General features: G+C 46.1%; 1 long non-coding RNA gene across 2 annotated transcripts; it reads left to right on the forward strand.

The window, feature by feature from the left end:
- Window positions 1–391: 391 nt before the first annotated feature.
- On the forward strand, window positions 392–8,441 carry LOC114808178. Of its 2 annotated transcripts, none has more exons than XR_003756034.2 (3): window positions 392–511; window positions 3,381–3,484; window positions 7,863–8,441. It is a non-coding gene; the product is annotated as an uncharacterized LOC114808178 (long non-coding RNA). The 2 variants fall into 2 exon arrangements; XR_005659671.1 differs by lacking the exon at window positions 392–511 and adding an exon at window positions 1,436–1,525.
- The last annotated feature ends 1,556 nt before the right edge of the window (window positions 8,442–9,997 follow it).

The following is a 9,997-nucleotide window of genomic DNA, read 5'->3' on the forward strand; positions in this document are numbered from 1 at the left end:
GTTCCCCATTGTGGATGAAAGTTTTGCTAATTTGAAACAGAAAGAGCAGCGTGGTCCATGAAAGCCAATAAAAGCCAACACGGAAAGATGTGGCTGCATCTCTGCCCTTCTCTATGTTTGCTCTGGGTAAATCAAGGCTCTCTTTTTCCTGGGCTCTTGGTTTGGTAACCTTTGTAAGCATCAAGCACCCTGGGAGGGGAAAACAAAGGCTCAACCAGTATTCTGAGAATTCACCCAAAATGATTGAGCCACTCTTGTCTTTCCACTGAGATGTATTTGGCATAGCAAGGCACATTTACTAACGAGGCCGGATGCAAATCACTGTGTTGCCTGGTTTTAGTTTTATTCCTGTAAGATATCTGTGGTTTTCCTTACCATAAAGATCCCATCATGCCTCAGGTGCTGGCTCCATGGTGGACCAACCTTCCCACAGGAAAAGCCCAAGGCAGTTCCAAAAAAAAATCTTCCAGCGACTGCTGCCCAGCCAAGGAGGTAGAGGGAGGAGGAGGAGGTGAGCAAATTAACTTCCTGGACATCATTTCTTGTTTTTCACCCCAGCATGAGTTTTCTTCCCTGAAGGATTCTGTTAGTCGGACCTTCTGTGATCAGGGCTGGGGTGGTGGTGGATGTGGGGAGGTAAGTGTTGAGGCAGAATCTGGTGTTGTTTCCTACAGCTCTAACAGAATGCACCTTTTGAGTCAGCTAGCAATAAAGGGTTTTTTATTACTGTCAATCAATCAATGACATTTATTGAATGCTATTGTATGCAGAGCACTGTACTAAGCACTTGGGAGAGTACAACATGGTAGAGTTGGTAGACACGATCCCTGCCCTCAAGGACCTTACATTCTATGGGGGAAGGCAGACAGTAAAATAAATGACAACTGGAGAAGTGGCAGAGTATAAGGATGTGTACATAAAGGCTATAAACCTGGGGGAGGGGTGGGTATCAAAGTGCTTAGGTGGTACAAACCCAAGGGTGACTAGAGTGGGGAAATGAAAAGCAGCTTAGAGTGTACAGAGCACGGGTCTGGAAATAAGAGGAACTGGGTTCTCATTCTGGGTATGCTACTTGTCTGCTGTGTGACGTTGTCCATTTGAATTCACTGCTATATGCCTCAATTACCTCATCTGTAAAATGGGGGTTAAGACTGTGAGCCCCATGTGGGATGTGGAGTGTGTTCAACCTGATTAGTTTATATCCAATCCCAGCACTTACTATGGTGCCTGGCACGTAAGTGCTTAACATACCATTTAAAAAACAATGGATTTCCATTTGTGAATGTGAGTGCTGATAAACTTATGGTTGAGGTCATTTAAGATAGGGCTTTTTTTTTTTTCCTGGAGTGTGCCCTTGTGAGAGCTTTCTGATTGGCCCAGCAGTCTGACTGGTTGACAGCTGCAGCCCCGAGAATTTGTCTTCCAGATCTTGCTCTCGTGGTGACCTCCCTGAAGAACCAATGCTCAGAGGAAGGAACTTCTGCAAATCTCTTCTTCTCCCTGTCCCCCTCCTTTCTTTAATAAGGTAATTAAGTGCTTATTATATGCCAGGCACTGTACTAGATGCTGGAGTCTAATCAGGTTGGACACAGTCCCTGTCTCACATGGGGCTCCAGTCTTCATCCCCGAGAGAAGTGAAGTCACTCACCCAAAGTCACACAGCAGTCAAGCGAGCGATGGAGATGGGATTAAAACCCAGGTCCTTCTGACTCCCAGGCCCATGCTCTATCCACTAGATCATGCTGCTACTCTGTCTCTGCTGTCTTCTCTGTCTTCCTCCTACTTCTCCTCATTTGACATTAGGGATACCCCCCTCTGTTCTCTCCACTGTTCCTCATCTGGCCACTTCTGATTTTTCTCCACTTCCAATACCGTTACTACTTCCTAGTCATTCTATGCTTTGATGTCCTCAGGTCTCCCATGATTCTTTCCTCAAAAAATGTTCCCAGAATGGTTAGCTGACTTCTGGATCTGATCCAAGCTGGGGAGCAGGGAGGAACAGGGGTGACATTCCCATAGCTTGTGCCCTTCCAAACCTTCTTTCCTTCATGCATTTCTTCCTAAACAATAGCAGTAGAAGTCATCATAGACATAGAATAGCATAGTACAACACAGTGAACTATGTGCTTGGGAAATCAGCAATGTAGCCCAGGGAAAAAACACAGGCCTGGGAGTTAAGGGACCTGGGTTCTAATCCTGGAGCTGCCACCTGTTTGTTTTGTGACCCTGGGCAAGTCACTTTGCCTCAGGTTTTTCATCTGTCAAATGGGGATTTGATACCTGTTAATTAATGATGGTTTTTGTTAAGTGTTTACTATGTGCCAAGCACTGTTCTAAGCACTGGGGTAGATACAAGGTAATCAGCTTGTCCCACATGAGGTTCATAGTCTTAATCCCCATTTTACGGATGAGGTAACTGAGGCACAGAGAAGTGAAGTGACTTGCCCAAAGCCACACAGCTAAGTGGCAGAGCTGGGACTAGAACCCATGATCTCTCACTCCTAAGCCCGTGCTCTTTCCACTAAGCCACACTGCTTCTCCCTCCTACTTAGGTGAGCCCCATCTGGGACAGGGACTGTGTCTATCCTGATAATCTTGTATCATACTCAGCCATTAGCCCAGTGCTTGGAACATAGTAAGAACTTAACAGCAGTTACCACTATTATTATAATTAGAAGTAGTATAAATAACAAAAGAATATAGGCTCGCTTTCCATCAAATAATCAATCCACCACTTTGAGGGAACTTCTTGGGCAACCACTGGAGATTTTTGAGGAGTGGGGAGATGTGTACACAAAATGTTTTCCAAAAATTATCCGGGCAGCAGTATGCAGTAAGGACTGGAGTGGGGAAAGACAGTGGCTTAGTGGAAAAAGTATGGGCTTGGGAGTCAGAGGTCGTGGCTTCTAATCCTGACTCTTCCACTTGTAAGCTCTGTGACTTAGGGAAAGTCACTTAACTTCTCTGTGCCTCAGTTACCTCATCTGTATGTTGGGGATTAAGATTGAGCCCCATGTAGGACAACTGATTACCTCGTATCTACCCTAGCATTTAGAACAGTGCTTGGCACATAGTGCTTAAGAAATACTATTATTATTATTATTATTATTATGGTCAGGAGGAAGAGAAATCAATGAGGAGGCTTCAATTGTATGGGGAAAGACAGGTATACAAAATATTTACAAATTAATTGGAGAAGTAGGAAGAGTGAGGATCATATAGGGAATAGAGTGTCTATACCAGGATGAAATAGAATAAATCAGATAGAATAATTGAACATGTACATGAATATATAGAGATTTTTTAAGATGAGATGTATATTCACATGCATATATGTATATATGTGCCAGCCCCTCTCTCTGACTCCTTTCCTACTTCAGTTTCCTGTTTCTAGAGAGGTTGCAAGTGCTAGTGCAAAGAGCAGGAAACTGGGAGTCAGGTGACTTCCAGTCCCACTTCTGCCCAGCTGGCTGCGTGACCTTGGGTAAGTCACTTAACTTTCCTACATCTGACTCTCCTCAGCTGTAAAGTGGAGATTAAAATGCCTGCTTTCCCTACTTGGCGGTGATGTTATGAGGAAAAAAATGGGATAAGTAATGTGAAAGCCACCTTGGAATATAAAAAATGATATATAAAATTCAAAGTATAAAACTGCTTAGATGGTAAGCTCATCGTGGCTTAGTGGAAAAAGCACAAGCTTGGGAGTCGGAGGTCATGGGTTCTAATCCTGACTCTGCTACTTAGCTGTGTGACTTTGGGAAAGTCACTTAACTTCTCTGTGTCTCAGTTACCTCATCTGTAAAATGGGGATTAAGTCTGTGAGCCCCACGTGGGACAACCTGATTACCATGTACCTACCCCAGTGCTTAGAACAGTGCTTAGCACATAGTAAGTGCTTAACAAATACCATAATTATTATTATTATTATTGTGGGACAGGGACAGTGTCTGAGTTGATGGTTCGGTATCTACCCCAGTAGTTAACACAGAGTAAATGCTTGGTACCATATTTACTCATATTAAGTGCCCCTGTTTTTATGAAATTTCTGTTAATTTCCCCACCTATGGGTTAATGTATGAGGATCATATGAAAATGAGGTCCAGAAATAATGGGAGGAGAAAAATGGAGAATACAAAAAAGGAGGGGGAAAGGATGGGAGAGGAAGAGAAAGGTAAGGGAACATTTGAGACTGCAATTAACTTCTATAGCAATCAATCAGTGTTATTTATTGAGCACTTATTGTGTGCAGAGCACTCTACTAAGTGCTTGGCTGCAAGGAATAGATACAGTAGAAACTCAGTGAATTAACCCCATCTCCCTACTGTTGTCACATTTTCACCCTTCTCATCCTACTCACATAGCAAATGCAATTCAATGAAGAAGCACCTCCCCCTACTGTGTCATGATCTCACCCTCTTTCTCTTGCTCCTCCTACTTCTTCCTCCTGATTCTTACTCTTCCTCCTCCTCACTGTTCCCCTCCTCCTCTGCAGCTTGCTGTTCTTACTGTAAACAATTATGTGGTGTCCACATTGCTTCTAGCCATTGGATGGATATGATTTGGAAAGGTTGCAGAAGGTCTTGAAAATGAGGAAAGGGCTCAGAGTTCCAGGCTGGAGGGAGGCCAGAAGTGAGGAGTTGGTGGTTAGAGGGTTGAGAATGAGACCTCTCATCCGGTCCTGCCTCTTCATATATTAATAATAATGTTGGTATTTAAGCACTTACTATGTGCCAAGCACTGTTCTAAGCACTGGGGTAGATCCAAGGTAATCAGGTTGTCCCAAGTGGGGCTTACAGTCTTCATCCCCATTTTACAGATGAGGTAACTGAGGCACCGAGAAGTGAAGTGACTTGCCCAAGGTCGCACAGCTGACAAGTGGCAGAGCAGGAATTAGAACCCACAACCTTTGACTCCCAAGCCCGGGCTCTTTACACAAAGCCACACTGCTTCTCACAGACAATGACTCTCCCCCAATACAAAGCTTTATTGAAGGCACATCTACTCCAAGAGGCCTTCCCTGACTCAGCCCTCTTATCCTTTTCTTCCAATCCGTGCTGTATCACCCTGACTTGCTCCCTTTGTTCATCCCCCTTCCCAGCCCCACAGCACTTACATACATATCTGTAATTGTATTTCTTTATATTAATGCTTGTCTCCCTCTCTCTAGACTGCAAACTCATTGTGGTCAGGGGATATGTCCTATTGTTATATTGTACTCTTCCAAGTGCTTAATATGGTGCTCTGCACACTGTAAGTGCTCAATAAATACAACTGACTGACTGAAATTCCTAAAGCCTCTTCTGAGTAGATTTTGACAGATCTTAAGAATACAGTCCTTGTGTCCTTAGGCAAGTTACTTCACTTCTCTGGGTCTGTTTCCTCATTGGCAAAATGGAGATTCAGTGCCTGTTCTCCCTCCCTCTTAGACTGTGAGCCCCATGTGGGACAGGGACTGTGTCCAACCTGATCATCTTCTATCTACCCCAGTGCTTGGTACAGCATCTGACTCACAGAAAGCGCATAATAAATACCTTTTTTTCAAAAAAAAAAAAGAGAATGAATGTACTCTGCCCTCTCCTCCGCCAGGCAAAGCTTCTTCTCCTCCCTCATCGACACCCATGCCCGTCACCCCCGCCGATTGTTCCGGACCTTTAACTCTCTCCTTAGGCCCCCTGTTCCTCCCCCTCCCCCATCTCTCACCCCTAATGATCTGGCCACCTATTTCCTCACGAAAATCAACACGATCAGGTCTGAGCTCCCCAAAGTCACCCCTCCGCCTCTCCCCTCCCCCCCAACAACCCCCTCCCCTACTTTCCCATCCTTCCCTGCAGTATCCTCAGAGGAGATCTCCTCCCTCCTCGCAAGTGCCACCCCCTCCACCTGCGCCTCGGACCCCATTCCCTCTCACCTTCTTAAAACCATCGCCCCTGCCCTCCTCCCTTCCTTAACTTCTATTTTTAACCACTCAATCTCCAAGGGCTCCTTCCCCTCTGCCTTCAAACATGCCCACGTCTCCCCCATCCTAAAAAAACCCGCTCTTGACCCCATTTCCCCCTCCAGTTATCGTCCTATCTCCCTACTACCCTTCCTTTCCAAAATCTTAGAACAAGTCGTCTACAATCGATGCCTAGAATTCCTTAACTCCCATTCTCTCCTAGACCCCCTCCAATCTGGCTTCCGTCCCCTCCACTCTACCGAGACTGCTCTCTCTAAGGTCACCCATGACCTCCTTCTTGCCAAATCCAATGGCTCCTACTCCATTCTGATCCTCCTTGACCTCTCTGCTGCCTTTGACACTGTCGACCATCCCCTCCTCCTCCATACCTTATCTCACCTTGGCTTCACGGACTCTGTCCTCTCCTGGTTCTCCTCTTACCTCTCTGGCCGATCATTCTCGGTCTCCTACGCTGGAGCCTCCTCCCCCTCCCATCCTTTAACTGTTGGAGTTCCTCAAGGGTCAGTTCTTGGCCCTCTTCTGTTCTCCATTTACACTCACTCCCTTGGTGAACTCATCCGCTCTCACGGCTTTGACTACCATCTCTACACAGATGACACACAGATCTACATCTCCGCCCCTGTCCTCTCCCCCTCCCTTCAGGCTCGCATCTCCTCCTGCCTCCGGGACGTCTCCACCTGGATGTCGGCCCGCCACCTAAAACTCAACATGAGCAAGACTGAGCTCCTCATCTTCCCTCCCAAGCCCGGTCCGCTCCCAGACTTCTCCGTCACCGTGAATGGCACGACCATCCTTCCCGTCCCGCAGGCCCGCAATCTCGGTGTCATCCTTGACTCGTCCCTCTCGTTCACCCCACACATCCTATCCGTTACCAAGACCTGCCGGTTTCACCTCTACAATATCGCCAAGATCCGCCCTTTCCTCTTCACCCAAACGGCTACCTTACTATTACGGGCTCTCGTTATATCCCGGCTAGACTACTGTGTCAGCCTTCTCTCTGACCTCCCTTCCTCCTCTCTCGCCCCGCTCCGGTCTATTCTTCACTCCGCTGCCCGGCTCATCTTCCTGCAGAAACGATCTGGGCATGTCACTCCCCTTCTTAAACAACTCCAGTGGTTGCCTATCGACCTCCGCTCCAAACAAAAACTCCTCACTCTAGGCTTCAAGGCTCTCCATCACCTTGCCCCTTCCTACCTCTCCTCCCTTCTCTCTTTCTACCGCCCACCCCGCACGCTCCGCTCCTCTGCCGCCCACCTCCTCGCCATCCCTCGGTCTCGCCTATCCCGCCGTCGACCCCTGGGTCACGTCCTCCCGCGGTCCTGGAACGCCCTCCCTCCTCACCTCCGCCAAACTGATTCTCTTTCCCTCTTCAAAACCTTACTTAAAAATCACCTCCTCCAAGAGGCGTTCCCAGACTGAGCTCCTCTTCCCCCTCTACTCCCTCTGCCATCCCCCCTTTACCTCTCCGCAGCTAAAGCCTCATTTTCCCCTTTTCCCTCTGCTCCTCCACCTCTCCCTTCCCATCCCCACAGCACTGTACTCGTCCGCTCAACTGTATATATTTTCGTTACCCTATTTATTTTGTTAATGAATTGTACATCGCCTTGATTCTATTTAGTTGCCATTGTTTTTACGAGATGTTCTTCCCCTTGACGCTGTTTAGTGCCATTGTTCTTGTCTGTCCGTCTCCCCCGATTAGACTGTAAGCCCGTCAAACGGCAGGGACTGTCTCTATCTGTTGCCGACTTGTTCATCCCAAGCGCTTAGTACAGTGCTCTGCACATAGTAAGCGCTCAATAAATACTATTGAATGAATGAATGAATGAATTAACCCAGTTCCTTGCATTAGAAAAGCTTCCAGAGCCCTCTTGGAAATAATATCACCTCTCTTATTCCCATGAGCCAGGCCTGCTGATGGAAAAGGAAACTGGGCTTTTTGCTGCCCCACTAGACCACCTTGGGGACAAGGCGCAACTCCACAAGAACAGAAGTAGCAGAGTCATTTCCTTGAAGCCATAATAGTACAAATTGCTTTGACTTTTAACCCTAAATCAAATCCTCATTTAAGAAAAAATCTTGCTTGAAGAAAGTTAATTTCTACTAATATCTGAATGAACCTGGCGGGAGATGGTATGAGGGGGAAAAATGTATATCGCATAATTGGAAAGGGGCGGGGGTTGTAATTGGGATGGGCGAAGGTTGTTGAATGCTTTTTTTCCCTCTGTATTGTTGCTTATTATTATTACTATTAACCTTGAAGCCATTAGCGCTGCTCTTTCTTTGAATATGTGACTGTGTGTGCTTTCTCTCTCTCTCCCTCCCCTTTAAGCCCCCCTGCCTCTGCCACACCTCTCTATTGCAAGAAGATTTCAGGATCCTGGCTGTAATCTGTAATTCCTGTTTGTACGGATGTGGGTGTTTCGGGACATCCCCGGACAGTTATTAAACCACTGACCGGTGAAGGCTTTGCTACAGATGGATTTCATTCAAGACTTGTGCTATTATATTAATGGGTTTAATTTAAACAGGACTAGCCTCGCTAGCCAAATTACTGCCATTTAAATCAATTGGTTTAGGGGGAAAGACAGCCTGACCATAGCTATTAGACTTCAATTTATTACCGTTTCACCTTTTAAATTGGGGGAAATGCGATGCGAACGTCTGTCCCTGGCCTTTTGAGTTCCAGCGCTAAATACAGTAATAAAAGTTGGGGGTGGTTAAAGGAAGGAAAAGAAAAGAACTATCATATTAATCTGAAGTCAATGTTTCACGAGCAAAGCTCAGGTAGTGCAAAAAAGAAAATCTCCATCGGATCCTGCGTGGGCTTTTGATGTCACCTCATTAAATCGAGATTCAAATGATCTAACAGATGTATTAGTTTAAAAAGGCTTTTGACTCGGCTTTTTTTTTTCCGAAAAAAAAATAAAAAATAAGCCATGCTTTTTTTCACCCATTTCAACCTGATTCAAATAGCAAAGCAAAAGGGAAGAAAATGCCTTAGATGTGCTCTTCTGATTTTTTCCAATCTCGCCTGAATAATATGGAACGGGAGATCAAGAACACTCAATTAATTGTCGCTTGGAGAGGGAGGGAGAGATGAGGAGGGAGAGCATTAGAGATGCACAGCACTTAACAAATGCATAGATTCAAAGAAGGGAGAATAAGGGGGAATAAAAAAGCGTGTCTGTATTTTATTGCACTCGGTAAGCTTTTCGCTTGTATTTATAGCTGCAATTATATCTCAATGAGGTTTGTCTACAGTGTTGGCTTCACGCTAATTTTCCCCCTCACTGCATTCTTGGAATAGGCTCGGACTGTTTATGAACCAGACATATTGACCTCATTTACAGCTAGCAGTTTAAATCCATAATTTTTCCACCCACAATCCCTCTTTGACATTCCGGCGGTGCGGCCGGCTCACTGAGACTGAACTAAAAGCCTCACACTTCATTGAACACCATTATGCGGCTTTATGCTTATAAGCCTGTTTCCCTCGGCTGCCTTTCAGCTTTGCTGGAGAGATCCGTTTGGCCACAGGCTGGCAGTGATTAACTGGAAGAATCCAATAAATCAGCCTGTCAGCCAGCAGGCTCTCCTCACTATGTCTACAAATCGACATTTGGATTTGCACTCATTTTTTTTCTCCCTCCCTTTGCTTCTCTCTTTTCCTCTCTTCCACTTCTCCTCTCCCCTTTTCTTTCTCTCTCTCTCTCTTTCTCTTTTTCTCTTTGCTTCCCCACCCCCACTCCATGTCTTCTCCCCTAATCTCCCTATTGTCCCAACCAAGGTGAAGTTGACTGGGTCCCACCAGGCTCCTCTGGTGCTACAAGGGCCTGTGATTTGTGCTGTCTCCTGTCCATTCCCTCCCCCTATTTAATCCCCAACCTCCCCCCTTAACTCTTGCAACACCATTGAGCCCTCGGCCAAGCAGAAAGAGACCAGAGGGTAGAGTCATTCACGGCACTGGAAATCTGACCAATTCTTTAAGCCCAGTTAAAATAATCAGATTTGGGGGGTTGGGGGGGATGCTGACAGCCGCTG

Source organism: Ornithorhynchus anatinus, chromosome X5, assembly GCF_004115215.2.
Source record: "Ornithorhynchus anatinus isolate Pmale09 chromosome X5, mOrnAna1.pri.v4, whole genome shotgun sequence".
NCBI lineage: Eukaryota > Metazoa > Chordata > Mammalia > Monotremata > Ornithorhynchidae > Ornithorhynchus > Ornithorhynchus anatinus.